General features: G+C 29.9%; 1 pseudogene; it reads left to right on the top strand.

Annotated features, from left to right (window-relative positions):
* The first annotated feature begins 2356 nt into the window (after positions 1-2356).
* LOC122517851 lies at positions 2357-11853 on the top strand (annotated as a pseudogene).
* The last annotated feature ends 13815 nt before the right edge of the window (positions 11854-25668 follow it).

The raw sequence follows: 25668 nt of genomic DNA, 5'->3' as shown, positions 1-25668 counted from the left end.
AAAAAAAAATCATTCGAAATAATGAAATTACATTTATTTAAATCAGACAAACAAAATTTGATATGTAATAATAAAATAATAATAAAACACGTAGGGTGGGCGGGTAATAATACCCCCTCAGTAATCCCGTCTTGTCGTAAAAGGCGACTAAAAATGAAACTTTCAAGGAAAGAGATATAAATAATATTAAACATTTAAACTTTCACCAAGTGTACACCTAGTGCAATTTTTCTATATCCGGACGAATGTGATTATTAGTATCTAGATTATTTCTTTTTCTTCTTCTTTAAATTAAATTTTGTCCGTAACACTGTATGAAAAACGTTAAATTCAAATACTAACAAACTATAATATATCTACAAAATTAATCGCCAATAATTTTTTTGCGTTACGAAATAATCTCAATCGTAAAGTGTTATTTTTAACATTAAAAATTATGCCAAGTTTAAAATTTTACTCGTTTTTATTAGCGATGATTCGATACTTTTTAGAACGACCTTGTTTCATTTATTCCACGTGTGTTCAATTTTTTATTTGTTTTCTTTTTTTAATTCAAACTTTAAAATAATTCGGAATTAGTTTTAATCGAATTTAAATCGGAAATTTACTATTATTACAAAACTTGAGATCCATTGTTGTAAGAGTTAATAGTGTAAGCAAATATATAAATATAAAAGAAAATATTCAATTAAAGTAATATCGAAAGTAATTGCTAGAATATCAAGAATGTTGTACTATCAATTTTTATTAAAATATAAAAATGATATAAACATATATTATAAATTTCGAAGAAAAATATGTAATATATATACTTTTATTACGAGTCGACATCTACCATTTACATCAAGTTTATGTTCAGGTGAACATGATGGTACTCTAATCGCACGTAAAATTTTTCTTTTAACATCTCTATCTCTGATCGTGATCGTTGCACAGAGATGTAAATCAATATTTTGCAAGGTATTGTTACAATAACGCATATTGATAATACTTTCTGTCTAGTAAATAAAAAATATTTTATATTTTCTCTTTTCTCTCTCTTCACATATTTTATTTTAATTCTATCTGCAAACTTAGAACAAATTATTGACACTATTAAAATCATTGAATAACATTTCTAATATTTTGTTTTGATTGTTTAACCCGTAGAGAAGAATTTGTACTTAGCGTCGAATTGCTTTAATGAATGCGGTGTTAGGGGAATTGCTAGGGCATGCAAAGGCGTGCAGAGCAAGGTTGGAGTATTGTGTCTTGAGCCTTGTGCATGGGTAGGACGCATAGTTACTTTCATTTACGACAGCTACATATACAGATCGTTTATGCGTAGATACAGTTATGCCTCCTAGGCTTTTGTGACGTTCCACACTTTTTACATCACGTTTTTCTTCCTTTGAAATACTTTCGCCCCTACCGCCTTATCTTTTATTACTTCTTCTTCTCGCTGTTTTCCTCAAGATCATTAGAATGAAATAAAAGAACAAGCGAAAGTTATCTAGTAGTAAAATAAATTATAATAAAAACACAATTCAGTGGTGTAAGAATAGACAAGCGATGCTTAAATCCGGTAGTTACTATACGAAATAATCGAAACTACCTAAATTCGTTTATCTTCAAATTTATTCTCTTATATTACCCATCAATCTTAACACGTTACTCAATAAATCCCCGGTTTGACACATATATGGCAACATTGTTGACAGACCCACGTGATTTCCGGATCGCGCTTACCTTCAAGCAAAAATTTCAAAAAGTCTTTTTTACATTTTATTCCCTTGCTACAATAAAATTTTTCTTTTTTAACATTATATCCAAATGTATAATTTACAAATTACTAATATAATAGCTAAGATACTTTTAATATTTTTTTTCTCTTTTAATTTTTAATTTAACACTTATTCTCCCCTAATGTTACAATATTTATATTTTTCATTATATTTTACATAAATGAATTTGACATATAATATATATTGGAATAATATTTTATATTAACATTTATTTTTGATTCTCTAATTTATCCAATAACTTTTCGACATCTAAAGAAATGATCAGGTTTATATCCTTTACGACCCTTTCGATGTGGCATAATAAATATCTGGCATTTCAGTTGTGCAGAGCACGATCCTATTGCATAACCTTGAACCGTTTTTGTTGACAAGATGATGCACATTAAAATTACGCAAATTATTGAGAGCTGTTGGTAATAGGAGTAATAGTACACACGACGTTACTCGTGCTTCGCTCTGCGATTGGCCAACTCCGTATTAATTTGTATTAGCACTCCCTTCTGACGCCTTCTATGTTCTGTTACGTGGTTACATTTCGTCTGTTCCCACTCTTATACCTTGTGCAGAGAAAAATGCAGATCCCGAAAAGCAAACGAACCGCTGGAAGCGAACGGCACGGAGAGCGTGTATTGTGCGCGGTTGCCAAATCACAGAAGGGATTGCGTACAGAGGAGAATATGTTCGCGGCAACATGTTGCGTAAATAGCGGTGCAACGTCGCACCTTTGCAGACGGCTACGAGACTTTACCGAAGTGAACGATAGGAAGGCACGGCATATAATCCAGTCGGCCAAGAAAAAATACAGGGTTTGTTTACGACTTCCAAAAAAAATTGCTCAAAAGTTAAAAATTTTTTTTTAATATTCAGAAAATATGTAGATCATTTTCACAGAAAAAAATCGCAGAAATTCAATCGTTTACGAAATAGCCATTTTGCAAGTAGCTTTAGATTAAAATATCTCAAAAACTAATAAAAAGTAGTCGAGACATGCTGCGTATGAAATTTAGAGAAAAGAATAACAAATCGAACGAGTAAAACCTGATTCCTCAACGACTAATAGTTTACGAGTTATGAATTTTTTAATGAAAAATATAGGCGCCGAGTGCGAGCGCTTGTAAACAAATAGCTCTAACTCAGCGAAAAATCCATTAATTAAAAATTTTCTTTTTTAAATTGTAACTTTAATCTAGCTTTATAATGAAAAAGCTCAAAAAAGCTCAATAAATTTTTGGCCATTTTTATCAAAAAACGAATTTTAGTTTTTTGGCATTAAAAAATAGTCAATATTGAAAAATAAATTTTTTTTTAATATTGACAGATTCTATAGACCAAAATGCGTACGGCTAGCTAAAAATTAAATATAAAAAAATTTTTTTTGAATGGAAAAAAGCAGTTTTAATATATTCAATTTTTCTGTCGCTTACTCCGAAGCCAATGAGTAAGACAAAAGTCACACTCTTCGGATCTTTCATATGCTGCACGGCGCATGCGCGAATCCCCACTAGTGGTAATAAACGAGATTAGAGGCAGTGAGACTGCATTTCTTTTTTTCTTAGTTTCGTTTCTTAGTTTTAAAAAATCGGTACCACAATATAGGTATTAAACGACTCGGAATTTCATGAATCGGATAAATACACTATCGTGTGGTGAACTTTTTTTTCAACAAAATTTCTATTTCTTATAAACAATAAGATAACTAATAAAAAAAATTTTGATTAAACAACAGTGGTATCAAACTACTCGAAATTTCATGAATCGGATAAATAGACTATCGCGTGGTGAACTATTTTTCAAAAAATATTAATATTTTTTATAAACGAGTTAATTAATGAAGAAAAACTTATGAAACCCATCCAGGTATTCACGTATAGAAGAATCTTGATTTTAAATATTGCATATTTTATTTTGGCAGTAATCACGTGACGTGAAGGACAACAGGGCTTAAAAGAGTAATCATAATAGTTTCAGGTATAGTTTTAAAACTGTACACGTTACAAAATCCGGACCGGTGTACGCGTGAATATCGGGCTGAAGGAAAAAGGTGAAGAAAAATAAAAACTAAGACCACTAATAAACACTCGCTGGAGCGCCAAATTTGAAAAATAATTTTAATGTATAAAAAGAAATAAATAATTTTAATGCATGCAATTGTATAACAAATAATGTTTTAAAGCTTTATTCTCAAAATTGGCTGGGCATTTGACGAAAATATTTTACCACAATAACACCTTAAAAGTATACTACTAATATACCAAAGCTCGTTAAAATCCGTTGGTATCCCTGTAAGGTCCCCTTGTGAGACCTGTAGAAAAATAACGGGAATATTGAAATCATCTAACGCTAGTTTTCATACATGTGGGATTGGAATAAATATAGAAACAAGAGGCGTTGAAATATGAATATTCAAGAATAATCGAGAATCAGGAAAAAGTTGTTTTTCGGTTAGGTATAGGTATAAGAATTGTTTTCCTTTATTATTGTAGTATGAAGGGAATGAGAGAGTATGTATGTATGTATGTATTTAGCGTGGATGCGGGGAAGACAAAAGGAAGAAAGGATATAAGGTGAGAGAATGGGCAGAGGAGTACGAGTTGGACGAGTGTAATCTGAGTATATTGATGAGTTTAATGAGTATGAGTTTGATGAGTTTGACGAATGTATTAACGAGTGTAAAGAGTATCGACGAGTGTAAGAGTTGAAAAAGTAAAGTAAGAGTTTAAAGAGTAGAGTAACAATATCAGAGTAAAGAGTAAATTAGAGTATCAGTAAGTTAAAAAACTATTTCAAAACAAGTCAACAATCGTTTTATGTTGTTTTACAAAACGTACATCACTCTATTGATCTGAAAGACCTTAAAGATGAATTTCAAAAGCTTAGGCATGAGATCGTAAACATAAACAAAATTAGACACAGAGTTACTCATAACCAACTTTCAATTTTCTATATTCACTTAAAGCAAAAATCAAATAAAAATACAATAGATAATATAAATCGTCTAAATAATATTATCTTTAAACATTCTTTTTTATTAATAGAAGAAAATACAATCAATTCTCAGCAAGCATTATGAGTAATTTATGCTGACGTAATGCATTAACAAGCATTAACAAGCAATTAAATGCATTAACAAGCAAGAGATGATAAAATGGTAAATGTAAACATACAAAATTCTATCAGCATAACAAGATAATTGATAAGCCAAATCTTGTTTCTAGATCAGAAGGGTAGAACCTTCTTAACCTAAGTACTAAACCAGTATTTTCTAACAAATATGTTGCTAGAGGATTTCGATATTTGTCTAAACGGAAGTTGTAGTGTTCACTGATATTTGCAATGTCTTCTTTTACTGTAAAAATTCTTAAGTCCTTGTAAATTCTTTCATTTGTTTTAACCATAAGACATTGCAAATATTCCGCAGGGTTTTTGACTAAAATCTGTGAAGAATTTCAATATTTGAGTTACCAGAGGTTCCCTACAGTTGAATTCCGTGTCAGTCTGTTTTCCAGTACCTTAACTAAATATTTGACTAAATCTTTAGTTTGTAAAACTGCTTAATTTCTGGTCACAGGAGGACATGTGCGCTTACGCAGCGTTAAGGTTACACGTACTAATTTATTTTCATTAATGTTGATTCGCCACTTTTGGCATAATTTTTCTAGCACGTGCAGATGACGTTGAAGGATTTCAATCCCGTTTTGAGGATAGTCATCTGATGCTAACAAAGCTGTGTCGTCCACAAATGAAGCCGTTGTTATCTCATCTGAGTTAGTTAAATCTGCCTTGTAAATTACGTATAATAATAGTTTTAGTACACTGATTTATGGGATACCGGATAGGATTGGAAAAAGTGTGGTGAAGTAATTTAGGTACCTTAGGACGAATTTTTTGTCAGTGAAGTAAGATTTGAGGATTATGTAGAAAGGATACAGCAGCGTTTACTTGAGTTTATACAATAGTCCAGTGTATCACATTATATCGAAAGCTTGTCCAAAGTCCAGTAATATTGTTAAACAGTATTTTTTCTGTTTAAGATTTCGTGATATATTACGAATTAGACGATGACTTTGCTCGATTATTCAAAGCCATTTTCGAAACCCGAAATGATGCTTACAGAATGTCGGGGTACTTAATACTTTAAAGAAACAATTAATTAGCATTTTGTCAAACAATTTGTAAAATGATGATGAAAACCTGATAGGACAATATAAGGTAACTACATGTACTAACTTATAAACAGTTTTTATCTAAATATCATAATTATATTGTGCATTCACTTTGTACAAAATTTAAATAAATAACAATATTATTCTCGAAAAATATATCATTTTTTTTTCGTCTAATTGTTAGAAACATTTGTTGAAAACAAAAAAAATGTTCATGTCTTTAATATAAAAATAATATCTTAATTGTGTGTAATTGTTGTCCAAAAAAAGATGTTTGAAATTTATCGATAACGTGCAGGAATATTCTTTAACGATAGAAACACAGCTTTTTTGCTTACTTAAACTTCTTTTAACCTTTGCTAGTGTAATATTTTCAATGGAATTTCCTTGTTCTTAAATAGCTGATGATAAAACCTTACTGGTTAAGAACTTTTCTTGTTCTCGTAGAAAATGTTATAAAAATGTGATATTCTTTGCTTTTCTTCTTCTTCGTGAATTATTGAAGACTACTACACTAATTGCGATATTTTTTTTGCTTATTCTTTTTTATTTGTTTATTGTTTAAAGTCCTGTAGTAAACTTAGGCTTTCTTGTTTACTTTGCAAAACAAACATTCTTTTTTCCAGTGCAACACCCACTACTACCGCTTCCTCGAATGATAATCTAGGAGATCTAATTAAATGAGTTCTTATATCAACGTTACGTATTCCATTACGAAACTTTTCGCATAATTTTTCTTCTAAGTGACTTGTAAAGTTGCACTTATTATATATTTTCCGTAAGTTATCAGCATATTTCCCTATCGTTTCTTGTTCATACTGATTTCGACACAAAAAACGTTTCATGTGCAAATCATTTTCATAGGACGAATTAAAAAAATGAAGTTAATAGCTTATAATATCTTCGTATGAAAGTTCGGAGAATTTTACTGAAAAAAAAGTCTGCTTAACTTTATTTTGAACATCATTATCTACCATTTCGTTGAAAAATTTAACCTTTTTCTCATCTGGTACCCTGACAATATTCATAACATATTCAAGTTTATTTAACCACATATAAAATATATCTTTCTTTTCTTGATTGTACATATTAATCATAGGGAGAGCTAAATTTACATAATCAATTACTCCATTAGATTTTTCAAATGCAATGGCTTCTACTACCGTCTCATCGAACGATAAACAAGGTGTTTTACTTAAATGATTTCTTATATCATCGTCGCGGATTCCATTAAGAAATCGTTCGCATAATATGTTTTCTAAGCGATCCGGATAATTGCACTTCTTATATATTTTTCGTAAGCTATCAGCATAATTTTCTATCGTTTCTTTTTCATATTGATTTCGACACGTAAATCGACTTTTTGTAAATCGGTTTCATTGGATGAAGCAAAAAAACACAGGTAATGATATATTATATCTTCGTATGCAAGTTCAGAGTAGTTGAAAGAAGGGAACGCATGCTTGACACCCGTATGGACATCATCATCCACCATTGTGTTGAACAATTCAACCAGGAGTACAAATAACTTTCCGCAGTTTTTTGTCAAAAAAATAATATTTATTGTGACAGAACGGTAGTTTAAATTTAATCGAAGTATTGTCCATCATTAGCAACTACTTTTTCCCATCTTTCAGGCAGCGTTCAGATTCCATGTCTGAAGAACTCCTTGTCTTTTGAGGCTATTTACGAATCAACCCAATTTTTGGTATCTTCATATGATTTGAACCGCTGCTCCGACAGAGCATGTGCCATGGACCGAAATAGGTGATAATCGGACGGTGCAATGTCTGGTGAATACGGCGGGTGGGGTAACACTTCCCAATCGAGTTTTTCCAAATACTTTTTCACGGGAGCCGCTACATGTGGACGAGCATTGTCATGCAGGAGAATAATTTTTTCGTGTCTAGAATAGTATTGAGAGCGTTTTTTCTTCAGAGCTCGGCTCAATCTCATCAATTGTATTCGGTAGAGAGTTCCAGTGATTGTTTCGCTTGGATTAAGCAACTCGTAATACACCACACCCAGCTGATCCCACCAAATACACAACATGAGTTTTCTTCCATGAATATTCGGTTTTGCTGTGGATATTGACGCGTGGCCAGGTAGTCCCCATGATTTTTTCTTTCTGGATCATCATAATGTATCCACTTTTCATCACCAGTGACGATTCGATGTAAAAACCCTTTTTTTTTTGCCTAGCTAACAGCATTTCACTCATGTATAATTAGCGTTCAACATCTCTCGGCTTTAATTCGTATGGAACCCAATTATATTGTTTATGAATCATTCCTAACGATTTTAAACGATGTGAGACTACTTGCTGAGTGACTTCTAAAGTAAGTGCAAGTTCCTTTTGTGTTTGAGACAAATCTTCCTCCAATAATTCCACCAATTCTGCATCCTCGTAAATTTTTGGCTTTCCACTGCGATCTTTGTCTTTTACGTCAAAATCACCGTTTTTAAACTTTTGAAACCACTCATAACATGTTCTCACATTCAAGGCAGCCTCATTATATGCTTCTACGAGCAATCGATGCGCTTCAACTGTAGATTTTTTTAAATTAAAGAAGTAAATTAAAAGTTCCCGCAAATGACGCTTATTTAGCTCAAATTTAGACATTTTTGGATAAAAAAAATATATGATGCTAATACGAAGTTAATAATATGATAGGGTTATGTTGCTTTTGAATGGGTAACCTAATTTTCAAGCCGGTTATTATCTGCGAATTCTAACGTAAGCCTCGTGTAATGGCATCTTTCTCAAAACTGCGGAAACTTATTTGTACTGCTAATACATTTTTGAAAACATAATTCAATTATATTCATTGTCAAATAAAGATTCTTATTTTTTATTTCCCTACCAGATTAATTTTTCCGAATTTGGAACTTATTATTAGATCACTTGTCAAGTAAGGGGCTTATATACTTTGTCATAAAAGTCACATATAGAATCGTATCTAATCTATTTTATGTATTGATAAGACGATATATTAAATACAATCGTAAAAATCTGTGCCATCAGTGTTCCGTAAATTCTAATTCGTGAACATGCACCGCTCGGCGTTAGTGTTATCATTTTATCGTGCCTTCTTTCCGAAAGTCTCGGTAAGATTAGTATAATTCAAAAATATATATTTGTATTACAATATAAAATATATAAATAAAAACAAAGAAACAAAAAGAATAAAATATAGTGAATTGAATAATTTTTATATTAGGAAAAGTAGGTTTCGGTCCAGGTGAACAAGATTAGGGATATGTGACCGTTAGAAAATATTCCCATATGTTCCGGTGGCTTTATTACACCACAGCAGACGTTCAATCGTATTATGAAAAACCCTTAGTGATTTGGTCCTGGTGCATCCTCTACTTCTTTTGGAAACTTCGAGGAACTTGGTTCTCTCGATACAAATTTGAAACCAAGGAATTACACGTGGGTAGGAATTTATTTTTTTCTCATTTCGAACATTTCTAAATAAAAATAAGTATTACAGAAATGCATTAAAAATTTCCAAATATTTATCTTCTAACAGGTTAAGGATTACAATGTTTTGTTCATTGATAATCCAGTTGGTGCAGGGTTTAGTTATGTGTAAGACTCATCAGCATATGCTCAAACAAACGAACAAATTGCTATTGATCTCGTCGAATGTATGAAAGGATTTCTAAAAAAATTACCAAAATTTTCTGATGTATTTACTTATATCCTAACCGAATCGTACGGTGGAAAGATAGTGGCTGAATTTGCTCTACTTTGGTATAAGGTCTGATCTTTCTTTTATTTTCTTATTTTTTTGTCCTATAAAAAATACATTATAAAAAATTAATACTTATTATTAGATATTTTAGAATATATTTATAATTCATAAGACCCTAAAAATCCATAAAAGAGAAAGTATTAAAGGTAATGTTTTAAATAAAAATTATATTTGCAACATTGTAAATATAAATAAATATAATATAAAATAAAATAATACTATTAATTATTATATATAGTAATGTTTATTACAATAATTATTTTATATAAATCGATGGTCTAGCCACACTGTAGATTACTAGTTTCCGGTACGATTACTAAAATCAAGTCACATAGGCACAGTTAGTAACATGGATGGGTGACCCGTCCGAAGAAACAAAAGACTGAAACTGTGTGATTATTGAGTCCAGAGAGTCGTCGAATAAAACGCGTCTCCTTTGGTAGTAAAAAATTAATGTGAGAAGGTGTTAATAAAAAAGTGATTGGAAACCGTAAAAAGACAAATATTATTATATAAATATTATAATGTATATAAATATATAAAAAGAAAAATATATATATAATAAATATAATAAAATATATAAAATATATATATATAATAAATATAATAAAATATATAACAAATATATATATAATAATATATGTATATAACAGAATATTTAAATAATATATTACATAAAAAATATAAATTAAATTAATATCAAAATTTTTGATAAAAAAAAAATATCAAAAGATAATAATAATATAATATATATAAATATAATAAATAATAAAATCGTATTAGAACAAATATAAAATAAAGTATAATATATTTATCTTCTACTTGTCTCTTTTACAGGTTTAAGGGGTCTTACGATCTATCTGCATTACTATACAATATTTATGAACGTAAAAGTATAATAGCAAACAAATATATACAATAACCATAACCAAACAATTATGACAATAATACTTAACATATTAATATAAACATATCAGGTATATTACTAAAATATAATATATTAAATTTATAGGAACAGCAAGCAGGTACTATGTATTTGCCAAAATTCCTCCAACACGGAGTCCTCCGGCGATTGGATTAAGCTTATTATAAGGAGGTGAAAAGGTGAATTAGAATAAAATAAAACACGTGGTTGAGCCAATAAGTGCAATGCTTTATTGGCTCGTCAGGGAAAAGGCCTTGCGGCAAAAACCCTGTTGTTATCAGTACAATGGACGACGATGGATAACGGACATAGTCCGTGATCCCTTCTCGTCACGATTACCCGGATGGGTAATCAAGTTGAAAGAAATAGAAATTATATCTCTCACCGTTAACTGCCGCCTCTACGTCTCTCTATCGTATTTATAATATCTGTAAGATACATTCGCTTAACAGATAAACTCCTTGTCTTTCTATCGTGTTTATAATATCTGTAAGATACATTCGCTTAACAGATAAACTCCTTGTCTTTCTATGCTCCTCTCGCTCCTTGCCTCCGATTAACTTGTCTCCAAGTGTCCTCGTAGGCGTCCAGCGGTGGACTCGAGCCTGTCTTTCGTATTGTGCCCTGCAGGGCGCCCTCACTCGACGGTCGAGTGGTGGGGGTTATAGATGCTAGTTACTAGTAACTCTCCATCGATTTAGTGGGCGCATAGTAATCTCGTATTTTAGTTACAATCGATTTTCGGCTATGATCGATTCCGATCGTACATACTATAAAAAGTAACCTAAAAGGGATTGGCCTTGGCGATGTATGGATATCTCCAATCGATTCTGTTCTCACTTGGGCACCTTTTTTACTTAGCACGGTAATGCTATGGAGTCAATTGTTCCACGATTATAAACGATCAATCACCATAACTATCATGTTAAGATAAATTTCATATTCAATATTTTTAGGGTATGATCGATTCTAATGGTTATAGAAAAATAGAAATATTAGCCAACGCAACTAGAAATGCTGTTAATAGTGGTCGATGGTCAATGGCCACTTCTTTACGGGAATATAAAAAAAATACCATTCTCCAAGTTACAGATAATATCGATTTCTATAACATTCTAATAAAACTTTCCCCTTCCTATGGACCTTCTCAAACTCTCGGGAAACTATCATCAATTTATACTGATGGAGGTGATCATACTTTTTCAATTTTATCAATGTGATGACTTTTAAAAAAATATACAACAATATTCTGATCTCTGATAACTTTAGTAAATTATTATTAAACTTCGTTAGCATGCTACAATACAATCAGCACAATTAAATAATGATAATAATAATAACAGCTTGTTCAGAAAGTAACTAATTGAATTTAATTTACAAAATAACTTGCATATCAAAATTCGAAAGGCAATAATTTGTGAAAAGCATGAAAGATATTTTATTATGAAATTCTTTAAAGAATATTCGAGCTATAGTAACTTCTGAATAAATCTGACAATAATCCGTCTATTCGAATTGTCTCAACAAATGAAGCACGAAATATACATATAAATGAAGATAATAATAATAATAATCTATTAATACGACAGATGCTAAATATCACAATTTAATTCTACGGGACAGTAAAAATATAGAGGATTTGATGAACGGACCAGTAATAACTGCACTTGGTCTTAAAACTTTTCATGGTCGACAATCTGACAGGGTGTTCAATATGTTGCGAGAGGATTTTATGAAACCGGTTGTCGATAAAGGTAATTCTCTTTCACACAATTGTAATACATACATTTATATTATACAATAAGCACTTAAAAAATCTAACAATGAAATTTTATATATCCAATAATTTAACCTCCTGTTGTGTGTCGCGATAATAATAGTTTTTATCTTTTGTTCAATCCAACTGTAGACTGTTTCACAACAACACACACTTTCAAACGTTGCAAATAAAATTTTGATTTATTGATTTATTTATTAATAAATATTATTTATTGTAAATTACGTTTTAAAATTTACATCACCAGAAGTATTATGTATTGACGAATCGCTAATTACATTCCGTGGGCGCATTGTATTTAGGCAGTATATGAAACAGAGAAAACACAAATACGGTATAAAATTATTTAAATTATGTTGTGGTCATGGATACACTTATAACTGTAATGTGTACACCAAAAAAGGTCTCGATAAGGAAAACACAACTCCGTCAAATGTTGTAATGTCTCTATTGAAAAACTTATTTCATAGAGGCCACACATTGTGTACTGACAACTGGTACACCAGTATCGATTTAGCGAATCGCCTAATAGAAAAAAACGCACATTTGATTGGAACACTTCGAACAAATCGTAGGGAAAACCCAAGTGATGTGATAAGAACTAATTTGAAACGTGGAGAACTTATAGCTAAAGAAAATAATCAGGGTATTACAGTGTTGAAATGAAAGGACAAGAGAGATTTTTTGGTCCTATCCACAAAACATTCCAGTGAAATGATAAACATAAAAACAAAACGCAGATTTTGCTGTAAACCACAAATTATAGTTGAATATAATAAAGCAAAAACATCCATTGATTTATCAGATGAAATGAGTGCGTATAGCAGTCCCTTGAGGAAAACACTCAAATGGTATAAAAAGTTAGCCTTTGAGTTATTTGAACACCGCTGTGATTAATTCGCTCTTCGTCTTTCAAGAAGTAACAGGACAAAAAATATCAGTTACGGAATTCCGGAGATAATTGGTGAATGGACTGACACAGCGAGAAGATGAACAATTCCGCATCGCGAAGGAAAAATTCTTCATAAATTGCAGAAAAAGAAAGGAAGCGTCCATAAAGTTCGAAAATATTGTTCTGGTTGTTATGCTAAAAATTCAAGATTATTTGGGTCCAAGAAAGCCAAAAATATAACAAAAAAGTTGTTACATTTTGTTACCTGTGTAAAGCCATACTTTTGCTTAGATTGCTTTAATAAAGCTCATTAGAATTATTTGACTAGATTTCATTCAGGCGACATTTATCTTTTTATCTTTAATACTGTCGGTCCCACCGGACCGATGTCGGCCGAACGAAAAGTCTAACGCCGGTCCCCGAGGACCGACGCCGTCCCGAAGAAAAGTTCAGCGGCGGTCCCCAGGGACCAACGCCGCGCTCAACGTGTTAAGAAGCACGTTCGTTCGTTAATTTCAATTCTGTCGCGTTCGCGAGTTATTTTTAAAATTTATATATTAAATTAACTGCGACCAAGGCAGTAATTGCATTAGATTTTGTTCGAGTAAAGTTGTATTTTTACCCTTAAACAGTCGCACAAACAGTTCGCGTATTAATCAGCGTATTAATAAAGATTTTTGTACTTGCATTGTTTTTGTGCAAATCAGTTTTGGGAAGCAGTTATAGAATCAGTGATCGCATGCATAATGAATTAAAATCATACGCGAATTAAAGTCAGTGTTGTTCGCCGTAATTTCAAATTTTGATTTTACGAGAAGAAACTTGTAGATAAGGTTTTTATTTTCGTTTATACCGCGTTATTTGATACATGCGTGATGCATCGTCATAGTGCCATTGAGCTTCATCCCATTGGAATGCATTCTGAATATTCATTTTTATTAACATTTATTCGTTTTTGTTTGCTATGATTTTGAATCATATTACATATAACTTATCATTTTGTTGTATTTTATGTTACAGACATAACGACGGATTATCTTCCTCTTCATAGATGTGGAATAATTTCTTCGATGGATCTTCTTCAATAACAAATAGAGTAACTCTCCGATCGTCAGACTACAATACTTGTTATGAAGTAGGAGTGTTTTGAAGCCACCGCAGAACTCCTAATGCTAACTATTAATACTTCGTATATGTGTTATTTTAATTCTAAAATATCACAAATATGTTATATAACGGTTGGTAACGAATGAGTGAAGAAATTTAAAGTTCCTCCCGTGCTCAATCATGCCGAGGATTAAAGGTCCTAATCGGCACGAGCTACTGGCTGTAATTATTTAAATAAATTATTTACGAGCACACGAGTAATTCTTTTTCATCAATAACTCATGAAAATTATATAATTTGTTGTATGTTTTATTAGTTCAGGATAGGTCTTCTTATTTCATCGGTTATATTTATTTAATTAACAGTACAATTAATAAACGCCCTTTCTTATATTTCCTATTTTGCTTTCGTTACTAGTGTTGAAATCGAGAATTTATTCGATTATTATTATTATTATTTATTTATTATTTATTTATCGATTTCGTTCAAAAAAGCATGTGATATTATCTTTAAATGCATTGCATCGTGTTTAATTTATGTAAGTGCGAATAATTTTAATATATCGATACTTCGATATTAACAATAAATGAACACGAAGACAAACCTTTTCGCGACGGATAGACTCTAACAGTTAAGTGGTGGTACAAAGCCTAGTTCTTTAATTAGAACACCTAACTTAATAAAAGGAGTCTTCCGAGGTTTTACATATATATTTATATATTTCTTTTTCTTTTTTGAAATTCTTACTTATTAAAAAATTAAATTTAAAATTTCTTACAAATGAAAAGTTAAAAAAATTAAATAATTATAAAAAAATTAAATAACCTATAGAGTCCTAGTCCGCTTAGATGAATTTCTATAGAAATGAATTTATATGTTATGTATTTATGTTTTTTTAATCATGTTTCTCAAATCATGATTTTCAGCTTCTAATGAGCTAATCTTTCGTTTCTTCCTCCTATACTTTCTGCCTTCCCATCTAGGAGTGTGCTCAAATGCTACTCGTACTGGTAAGAAATGGTTAGCATAGGTTCAGTTTTAAATTTTTCCCTTATTAGCGATTGTCTTTGTAGCAGTGGTTGCACGATGTACTTTGCTATATGCGTATTAGGTAGTGTGTACCGTACATCGTTTTTCGCGATAGTTTTTAATTAATGCATCATTCAATATTTGAAGTACTACTTGTAAAGTCATTTATGAGATAAAAAATACGAATATTTGCATTTTTACATTTATATTAAATTTTTATACTTTCTTCTTTTAATAAAATCGTTTTTAATGGTAGAATTACCGAATTTATTTATGGAAACTCTGATATACTCGTATATTATTAGAATGCACATATATTAGTATGTACCAGTAATTTTGATTTAGTCATTTTTGCAATAATCATCAGCCTTGGTTGTCAATTACAGCAAAAAGTACGTATACCTTTAGCATATAAGCTTAGAAAACACGTGGTTTAAAACTAGGGTGTCGGAGGTGCGTCGGGGGATGCTCTCTAGTTTATAGGTTGCACCCTGGTGGTATGTGAGAGAATCGTGGAGTGAGTGGGTTGATGGGTATGTATGTACGTATGTTTGCTCTTTTTAGATATTGCCAATATATTGGCAGGTTGCATACTTTTCTGAATGAATGTGAAAACTTTAATTATAAGCAGGTGGGAACCCCGGAAAAACACGTGGTATACTTTCACTTAAAAGTGGAAGTCCTACCTCCGAGTTTTATACAGAATTGTTACAAAATTATATTATTTCATTTTATCATGCTTGTTTTATAAATTAATTCTGTCACTCTTCCGTAATCTTTATTATGTATCATGACTCAAAAGGATTTGCAACGATTTGAAAGATTTATTTCTATCTCGATTCTATCTCGAACGAGATGTAGTCGATCAAATTCGCAAATTTTTTGATGAGTTTGATGCTTAGTTTTAAGTATTATAACTAGCACTTCGCACTATCGCGATTTAGTCTTTAAAATATTTAATATAATTCATATAAAGAAAAAATTAAATAAAAATATTGCAAGAAAATGCATTACATTTATTGCATTATTCATTTAATTCTATTTTATTACTTGACATTAAAAGTGCGACGTGTTATTAGGTCATCGATTATGATTATCTGCTTGGACATTCAATTAATTAGGCTCGTATATGTGTACACGGTCAATTAACTTAGAATTCATTCATAGTTCACAAGTTTTAATAATGAACAGAGAAAATGTAAATTAGTTTTTTAATAATTGAGAAATAAATAAAACTTGAGAAATAAAAACATACGAGTAAATTTGTTTAAAGTAGTATGGAAGAACTTATTTTGCATGCTCGTAGGAAATGTCCAAATGCAGTTTTTTCAGGGTATGAAGAAAAGTGGAGGCAAAATGCCGAAGAGAGAACGGGCTACCAACTTATCTATTGCTTAAGACGGAAACTATAAGCTATTGATTTATTTTCATAGGTTTTACGGCAAGTTTGAACTTTTCGGGAATAGCTCTCTAGTCATATTTTATATTTTATTGTATTACTTTTTTGCTCGTCGTTAATTTGTTGTTGTAATTGGAGATAATGGAAATCATTCTATCTCCTTGGGATACCAAATTGGTGTCTAAATCGTTAAAGATGAGCATAAGTGTTTATATAGAGTCAAAAACATTAAAATACCTTATTAACACATTACCTATGGGAGATATCTCGTCTTTAGAAATCCGAATTTTGTGGCCGGGAGACGAAATATCTAGTTTTCAAGAAAAAAATCACAGGAAAACCGAAATACATTGTAGATTACAATTTATACATGAATAGCGTCGACCTAACTGACAAATATCTATCATATTATTCAATATTGAGAAGAACAATCAAGTGGCCGAAAAGGATGGTACTAATAATACTAATCAACTACGGCCTGTCAAATACATTTAAAATTTATAATTTTTGTAATGAGAATAAAATTAAATATAAAGAGTTTTTACTTGCTGTGGAGCAATAATGAATATCAGAAGAAAATAACTCAATAACTACTATTATGAATATTGAACAAATTATTCCAAAAACAAGAGATTACGTACGAATCGACCCGGCATACAGACTCTCGGGTATTACGAAACAATATACCTACCCTTGAACCAATAATAGACAAAACCATAAAGAAATTCCCCCCAAAAAAGTATGTAAAGTCTGTCTATCTGTCCAATGGAAAATGGAGCGAAACAAGATACTGTTGTAAATTGTATCAAATACCATATTGCAAAAGCGATGCTTTTGACCTAATCCTCACAAAGTGATGTCTGAGAGACGTCATTTATTTTATGTGCCATTGTAGGACTTTGACGTCTTCGAGATGTCAAAAACCGTTTTTGGCTAACACCGGGACATGGAGCTATATACAATAAGGACGATCGAGATAGGTTGTCTGGTATAAATGTGTCTTCAAAAATACAAGCAAAATACTTATATTCGCTCTCACCACCAGAGTAGCGTTACAATCATCTCGATTTCTGTGACGTCACGAAAAACCGCTACAGCGTTTGTAAATAACATAAACATGTTTTTACATACTTTATTTTTGGCACTCTTCAATCATTTTCCGCTTATAATTAAATTAACCCCACATTTTGAAAAATTGTAAAAAAATGTGTAGTGAAAAATTATATTAGTGGCTGTTTAGCGAAATGAAGAAAAAAGTTTAAGTTAAATCATCGTCAAACGACTTTATTTAAAGTTCTACAGGTGAGATAACCTATAATTTTAATTGTTGGTAATTATATTTTTATTTTATAAAAATCTATAGAAAAAATAAAAAATCGTATGATTATCAATCTAGCAAATATTAGTGAATTTTTCGAATAAGAAAAAGAATATCATATAAAATATATTTAGAAAAAATTATTGGTTGTTACTCTTCAATTTGAACCTATATAATTTTATTCTCATTCTCTAATATTATTCTCATTTGCAGTATTGCAGTTACAGACTAATATAAGTACACAGATAGAAATTTATTATTTAAATATTCAGCAAAAAATTTATAGAAATTTTAATATTTTTGATTAGATTTCTAATTTAAAATAATAAACCATTTTTAAATAAAAAAAAACATAATTGTTTTTATAAAAACAAGAAATAACTTTCTTATTTAACGGTTAATTTACTTGACTTAAATTAATATTGTTTTATCACTATATATGTCTTTAAATGTTATTAATATTTAAAAATAATTGTTGATATCGTTATCTTCAACATTTTCTTATGAAACAAACAAATTAATTATGTAAATTATTCTTTTCCTATAAATTTAATGTCCTATAGCACTGCAAAAATGAGTTTCGGCATTATCACAACTTCTTCAAAAGAATTTAGTTTGTGAGTTACATTTTAAAGAGGAAGATATTCTTAAAAAATATAAAAGAATAAATTTGCCAAATGGTGAGATTTTTTACTTTTCCAGAGCTAGATTTGATTTAAGAATCGGTGCAATTCAACTTCCGATAAATAATACAGCAGGCAAATAATACAGCAATCAGGTCGAAACGAAGTTAAGAGATGTAAACTTTCAAACAGTTAAGGAAGTTTATATAAAACGATGCTATTTTCGAGAAATCAATACGATCGGTGGAACCATCTTCCGACCCAGTGGGAATAAATTTTAAATGATAGAAATAAAAAATGAATGCTGTCTCACAATCAGTCAATAATTACTCTTAAAAAACCACTACCGTATACGTAAGGGAATTGAATCTAGTAGTTATCTCTTCATACCTAAGTAGTTAATTTGAAATTTCAATAATTTTACTCAAATTACCTAATTTCTTTTAATTGTAACAATTCTTTAACCGAATTTTTATCAAAACTGAAAATATATATAATTCCTTAACTTTAGCAATAATAAAAATTATATTTATGTTTGCATTAACACGTTCAATGTCACAGTGATTTTATATAACTTGTCGTGACGTTAACACGAATTTGGTATTATTAAGTATTACATATTAAAATGTTATTTTGAACATATAAGTTCAATATAGCTATATGCAATGCATTTATCTTACTTGGACCCCTAAAGCGCTGAAATGCATTTATTTGTGTTGACCCGATTAATAAAACCCCGAGATAGTGAAATTGAAGATAGGCGTTTTATCGCGTGTAAAATTATTTAAAAAAAACTACTTTATTACAAAAAATGCTAGGACAAACTAAGACAACACGACGATTTTATACAATCTTGCAAAAAAAAAACAAAAAAATCTAAGTAGGATAAACACAAAAACCCATATTAAAGAATTCGATATTGTACTGGTTCACCTTTCTTTTATTTGAAATATTTCAATACGGCACATTGCCATAAACGTGCATAATATTTAAGTACATATATGTTATAATTATTTATATAAATAAAACTCTATATTTATATGTTTTATATGGCATTAATTTCCTCGCAAAACTGCAGTAATGATAATAATATTAAAAAGTTTAAATATATGGAAATTTATTTAAATTATCTTCTTTTTTTCCTCTTTTTTATTAGGGCTTCGTCCTGTTATAGCTTTTATTGCTATTTCCGAGAGTGTTTTATTGTTTTTACCGAGGGTAGGTTACTTTAAATATGTTCCTGATAATCATGGTTTCACCGGTCATCGATGTGACCCCTGTAGCGCTTTAAGCTAACTTACAATTAGTATCGGTTGCCGGTGGTGGCTATGACATTCAACGTTTGAACATTATTATGTTGTCGTACAGCTCGAATTTGAAGTTTTATAAGAAAATTCATTTCTGGAACAGGATATATCAATCTTAAGAATTATTTGGACTTTGTCATCTCTTTAACAATTTTTATGCTATTTCTTTTAGAAGTCTCTTTATTGAGATTTATGGTAATAAAATTGAATTTAACTTTTATCGTAATACTTTTTATGAAATAGTATCTGTAAATACATATTAAATGGTTTCTTAAGAGAATCTGTCTTTTTAACAGAACTTACTAAAACTCAATTTGTAAAAGTAAAACTTCATAAACAGAAGGAACTATATCGAAATAATTTTTCTTTAATTTATGAACATAAATTTTTGTTTTCTTTCAATTTTTAACTCGTTGTAGGCAAGATATGTTTAACCTAAGAAGTCACTTAAGAAAAGACCAAAAAAATTCTTGCTGCTAAGGCTCAAATTTGGTATACTAAGATTATTGAACCGCTGATTATAAATTAAAATTGAAGATAACACAAAAAGAAAAGAATTAATCTATTGCGGTAAACACATATGTTTAAAAAAGATCAAATTTCATTGAAATCTGGTATAATATTATAATGTTTTGAGGTTACTAGTTACAAATTAAAAATCAAAATATAAAATAAATTCAATATAGTGGACATATATACATATATTTTTGAAATTTTAGTCATTGATGATATAAATTTACAAAATTCAAAATACGAGAAGTAATTATAATTAAAATGGAACTTGATCTTTTCTAAGGCTTATTAGAAGCATACTAAATTCGCTGCTAATCATTCCTCATGACAACATTTGCCTTAATAATACGAAGAATCTTATAGGAATTTGCTCTTTTATTTAAATTAATTAATTCATTAGATGATTGTAGTATTACAAAAACGTTTTCAATTTTTTTTCTATTGTTTAAATTCATTATACGCATTTAATCGTATTGGACAAAGCAGTAAGTTTTAAAATTGCATAGAAGTGAAGAATCCTTGATCTAGAACGATTGAAACATATTATCTATTAGGATAGGTGGTTTACCCTTGAAGAAGATATTAAAATGATATTTTCAGGATATCTCCATTTTTATTTCTTAGTTATCACGTTTGTGAGCAATTGTAGCTTAGTTTTTGTTTGTTATTTTACTATTTCGTTTAATTTTATTATTATTTTTGTTAGTATCCTGTATTTCTAATTGATTGTTTGAAGAGTTTCTTGATTTCTGTAGCGTCATTTGTTACCCCTTCGTTTATTAATTGCATTGTGGAAGTCATCTGTGCATAACTATTTGAGTCAGTAAAATTTATTTTTTCCCCACATTGTGTTTAGATTAGAGTACCTACGTATCATCTTTTAAGTAAGTTACCTCTTCTGTGTTGTATATTTTGCTGCGGATGTACTCTGCTTGGAGAAATTAAGATGAGTTTTTTTGAAGCTACTTTCTTATCTCACAACCTTTGTAACTAATTAGTAGATGTTTCTTTGCAATTGTAGCACTTTATTGAATCTATCTTTCTTAAAATGGGGCAGTTAGTTGACAGGTGATTTTGTGCACATCTTACGCACGTAGGTGTTCTATTGCAATAATTTTTTGTATGTCGTATTGCTGAAATCTTATACACTGCTGCATATCTTTTTTATGTCGTTGTGGTCCTACGCTTATTATAGTATTTAGCATTTTGTTTATACTAAAAATATACTTGTTATTGCTTCCAGGCGAGAATTTTCCCATAAACAACGGCAATACTTGTTTTATATCAAATTTCGTCATACAATTTACTTCTCTTATCTCATGTCCCAGCTTAAAATCCTTTTTGACGGTTGTATTGGCTTTTTTTGGATGTAAGCCTCTGATGACTGTTTTGTAGCTTTCTTCCGTCTTCCGCTGATATATGTGACGACTGCGTTTTTTGACATTAGAACTTGTTTTACTTTAGAAATATTTCAGGAGTATTAGTTTGTATTTTTAACTTGATGCAGTTTTATTTGTTTTTAAATATAGTTTTCTGTCCCTGTTTTGTATAATTAAACAACTCTATACGGGGTTCTACTGATTCAGCTAGAAAGTAAATTGGTTGTGATTTAATAAAATGAGGTGTAGCTTCTTTACATACGTTCATCTCTATCTCTTCTTCTAATGAGTTAGACGAATTTGATAGTGATATTTCTTCAAGCCAGTGTTGCATCTCAGAATTGTTTGCATACGGAGTTATTTTACGCATGTTATTTGCTTGTAACTTCTTTCCAGTTATTATTTCGATCGTCAATACTTGTTTTAGCTACTATTTTCTTCGTAATTTTGTTATCCACAAAACCGAACTTGTGCTCGGATTTTTGAAATCTGCAGTTTTGTGTATGTTTAACACAGCATAATCTTTTTTTAGGATATATTTATAGCCGTCAGCGATAATTTTAATTGATATTCGGTAGATTTCATGGCATTATTAGAAGATCGAACCATCACAGCACTCGCTAGCCGTAAGTCATCTGTTTACTTTAAACGCTTTAAAAAGTTTAACCAATGTTCGGAAAAAAGTCGAAGTCGAAACAGGTCTTCCTGCTTTAACAACCTTGCTGATCAACCAGAAATATTTATGTAAATTTCTGAACGTAAATAGCTCGAAAACAGACTAATCGATAATCGACGATTCAAAGGGACATTTGTAATTTTAGCCAAATTTTCTAAATAATCCTTACGTTTGCTCCGGTATATCTTTTTCTCTTTTGAAACATCGTTAAAGACTTTACCTTTACTATATTGTTTTTAAGTCAAGTGTTAAATTCTAGCCGCAATTAAACAATTTGTTTTAAAATCAGCTTAAATAATTTTAATAGCAGTGTGTTTTAACTTCTAGCCTTTCTTCAATTATAACAACTTTTGCAATAAACTTGTAAATTCCGTATTAGTTCAGTGCCTCGATTTAGTATTCCTTTTATACAATTTAATACTACTTTTAACAAAATCTCTCACATTTTCTAAAAATAGCGGATATTACATTATTTAAAATAAATACAATGTTTTTCTTATAAAAAAAAAGTCTGCCTATTATCATGTGATGCTTTATAATAATTACTAAATTCAAAGTAAGGTTACTTAAATACTTCATTTTTTACAAATCCAGTAATCCTAAATGTTTTTAAGAATATATACCGTTTTTTCGGACAGAAAGAATATTTTTTGCAGTTAAACGTAGATAATAGTTAATTCTTTATTAAATTGGAAATTTATGTCAATGGAAATTAAACCTTGCGAAACTTTATATATAGCTATTCTACTAGGATTGTGTTAAAATTGATTTTTAGAAAAAATTTATATTATCGACAATAATCGTAGATAATAGATTGGAAGCTAATGTAATACGCATTAAATTATTAATATTATTTAATACATTATATAAATAAAACGTAGGTAATAAAATGTAATACAATACTGTAGTAATAAATTAACGCGTTCACGGTTGGCTCAACTACCAATTGCAAATATAAGAAGTAAAAAATTGATGACAAAGATCTATTGTTTTCTGTTATTTCAATTAAATTATTTTCCTCGTCATCATCATAGTCAGAAAATTCTAGCTCATCGGATGTGTCAAATGTCATTATTTTATCTATATTATCTTCAGTTTCCAAAATTTATTGTTTTTTGAAATACGAATACTACCCCTATATGCTTTTTATTTCTTTTATTGATGTCTTATTTTTAGAATGTAATGACATTTTTCGAATAAATGAGCCGTTTATTTTGATAATAACCTAAGACTATTTTTTTTCCGCGAAATGTTTTTCATGACAGTTGACTTCCAGTTGTAGATGTTATTATGATCAACAACAAAAATATATAAAAATGAACTTAGGCTACTTTCAAAATAAACGGCTCAAATATCTACTAAAAAATAATGCACTATATACAGAATACAAAATTTAGATCGAAGTATGGTTGGCTTACTTTTCTTTCCTTCAAATTAGTACTTACAACTTAATATGCAACGGAGAAACACTTTTGAAATTTTGTACTATGATTATTCTCTTTCCTATAATTATAAATTTGTTCTGTAACACCTGCCTTACTTTACAGTCAGTTTACACTTTTGTAATAATGGACACTTTCAGACAATGTAATAAAAAGATTCATTTCGCTTTCAGTTTGTCCTTCATTTTTTGTATTGAGTGAATAAATTCAAAAGAATAAATGTCTTCATAATTTTTCTGATTGGTCAGATTGATCGGTCGTAGTAAATAGGAGAGGCTACAAAAAAAAAAAAAAAAAAAAAAAAAAAAACAGGAGAGAAAAAGTAAGTAATGAAACATTTATTGTATGCATATTTTTAAAAAATTCCGTAAAAATAAATAGCCATGTAATGAGATTGTATGTGAGAAATTATACCCAAAAGCTTAAAAATTGTTAATTCGACCAGCAGTAATAGGTTTAGCGCTTATGTGGACCTTCCACGATATATCAACGAGTAAACAATATAAGCTACAAACAACACTATTTAGATTATTTCTTTTTTACTTTTATCAGTTATGTAACGAATTATCTGTGATTTAAAAAAAAAATCTGTGATCAATAACGAAGCATTATAGTGCTCAATAGTTAATAAATGTAAATACTTTTGACGAATAAGAAAAATTAAATTTTTCTTTGAAAATGATTCGAAAAATAGTTTTGAAGTTATACTTCTTTTGGCGCGATTGGGAAAATGTGATGAGAGTGAAATTTTTACGAGCGACATGGTAAAAATCGACACCACGAAGTTTGTCGGTAATAAAGATGCACAGCATCGTACTTAGTGCTGCTTGACTTAAATGATCGAGCGGGAAGTAGTTCTATCACCGAGTCATGGCCGTTGACGCATTAAGTAATTCGATATATCTCCCTTATATTAAGTGTGGACTGATTTTAATATTTTTTTTATTCTTTTATATATATATAATAGATCGATCGATTGAAAATATGTTTTTTTTCTTTTTTTTTGTTAAATAAATAATTAATAATAATTGGTAGCTTATCTTCTCATACTTTCAATCCTACCCCTTTTTATCTGGTCACGCTATATATATAAATATATATTTATAAAATTTAATAAATAAATAAATTAATAAAAATATAATAATAAAAGAAAAAAATAATCGGCTTACATTAGCGAATATTATCGATCATCAAGCAAGGAGGGGGAAACAGGTTTCTTTATCAACTGTATTCTATGTAAAAAGAAAATTAACGACGACGACGACGACACCAACAATAACTTTTTTGAAGTTATATTTTTAAAGTTATTTTTGAGGTTATTGAGGTTATATTCGTTTTGGTACGCCGAAGAAGTATAACTTCTTACGTGCGTACATAAATACATACACCAGTTTTTTTTAAATTGTTGAGATTGTTAGATTTATTGTATTATAACATGTATAGGAAAAGAAAAAGTAGAAACTAAATATAACTCCTATGTTGTAAAATATTGTAGATCCCTGAAAATCCGATCACTTTATATTTTTATATTATAATTCAAAACTATAAAAAAAAATAGAAAGTAGCTTACTTT

The sequence above is a fragment of the Polistes fuscatus genome, unplaced genomic scaffold (assembly GCF_010416935.1).
Source record: "Polistes fuscatus isolate 324 unplaced genomic scaffold, CU_Pfus_HIC Scaffold21, whole genome shotgun sequence".
NCBI classification, from domain to species: Eukaryota; Metazoa; Arthropoda; class Insecta; order Hymenoptera; family Vespidae; genus Polistes; species Polistes fuscatus.
This window is presented reverse-complemented; position numbering and strand designations above follow the sequence as displayed.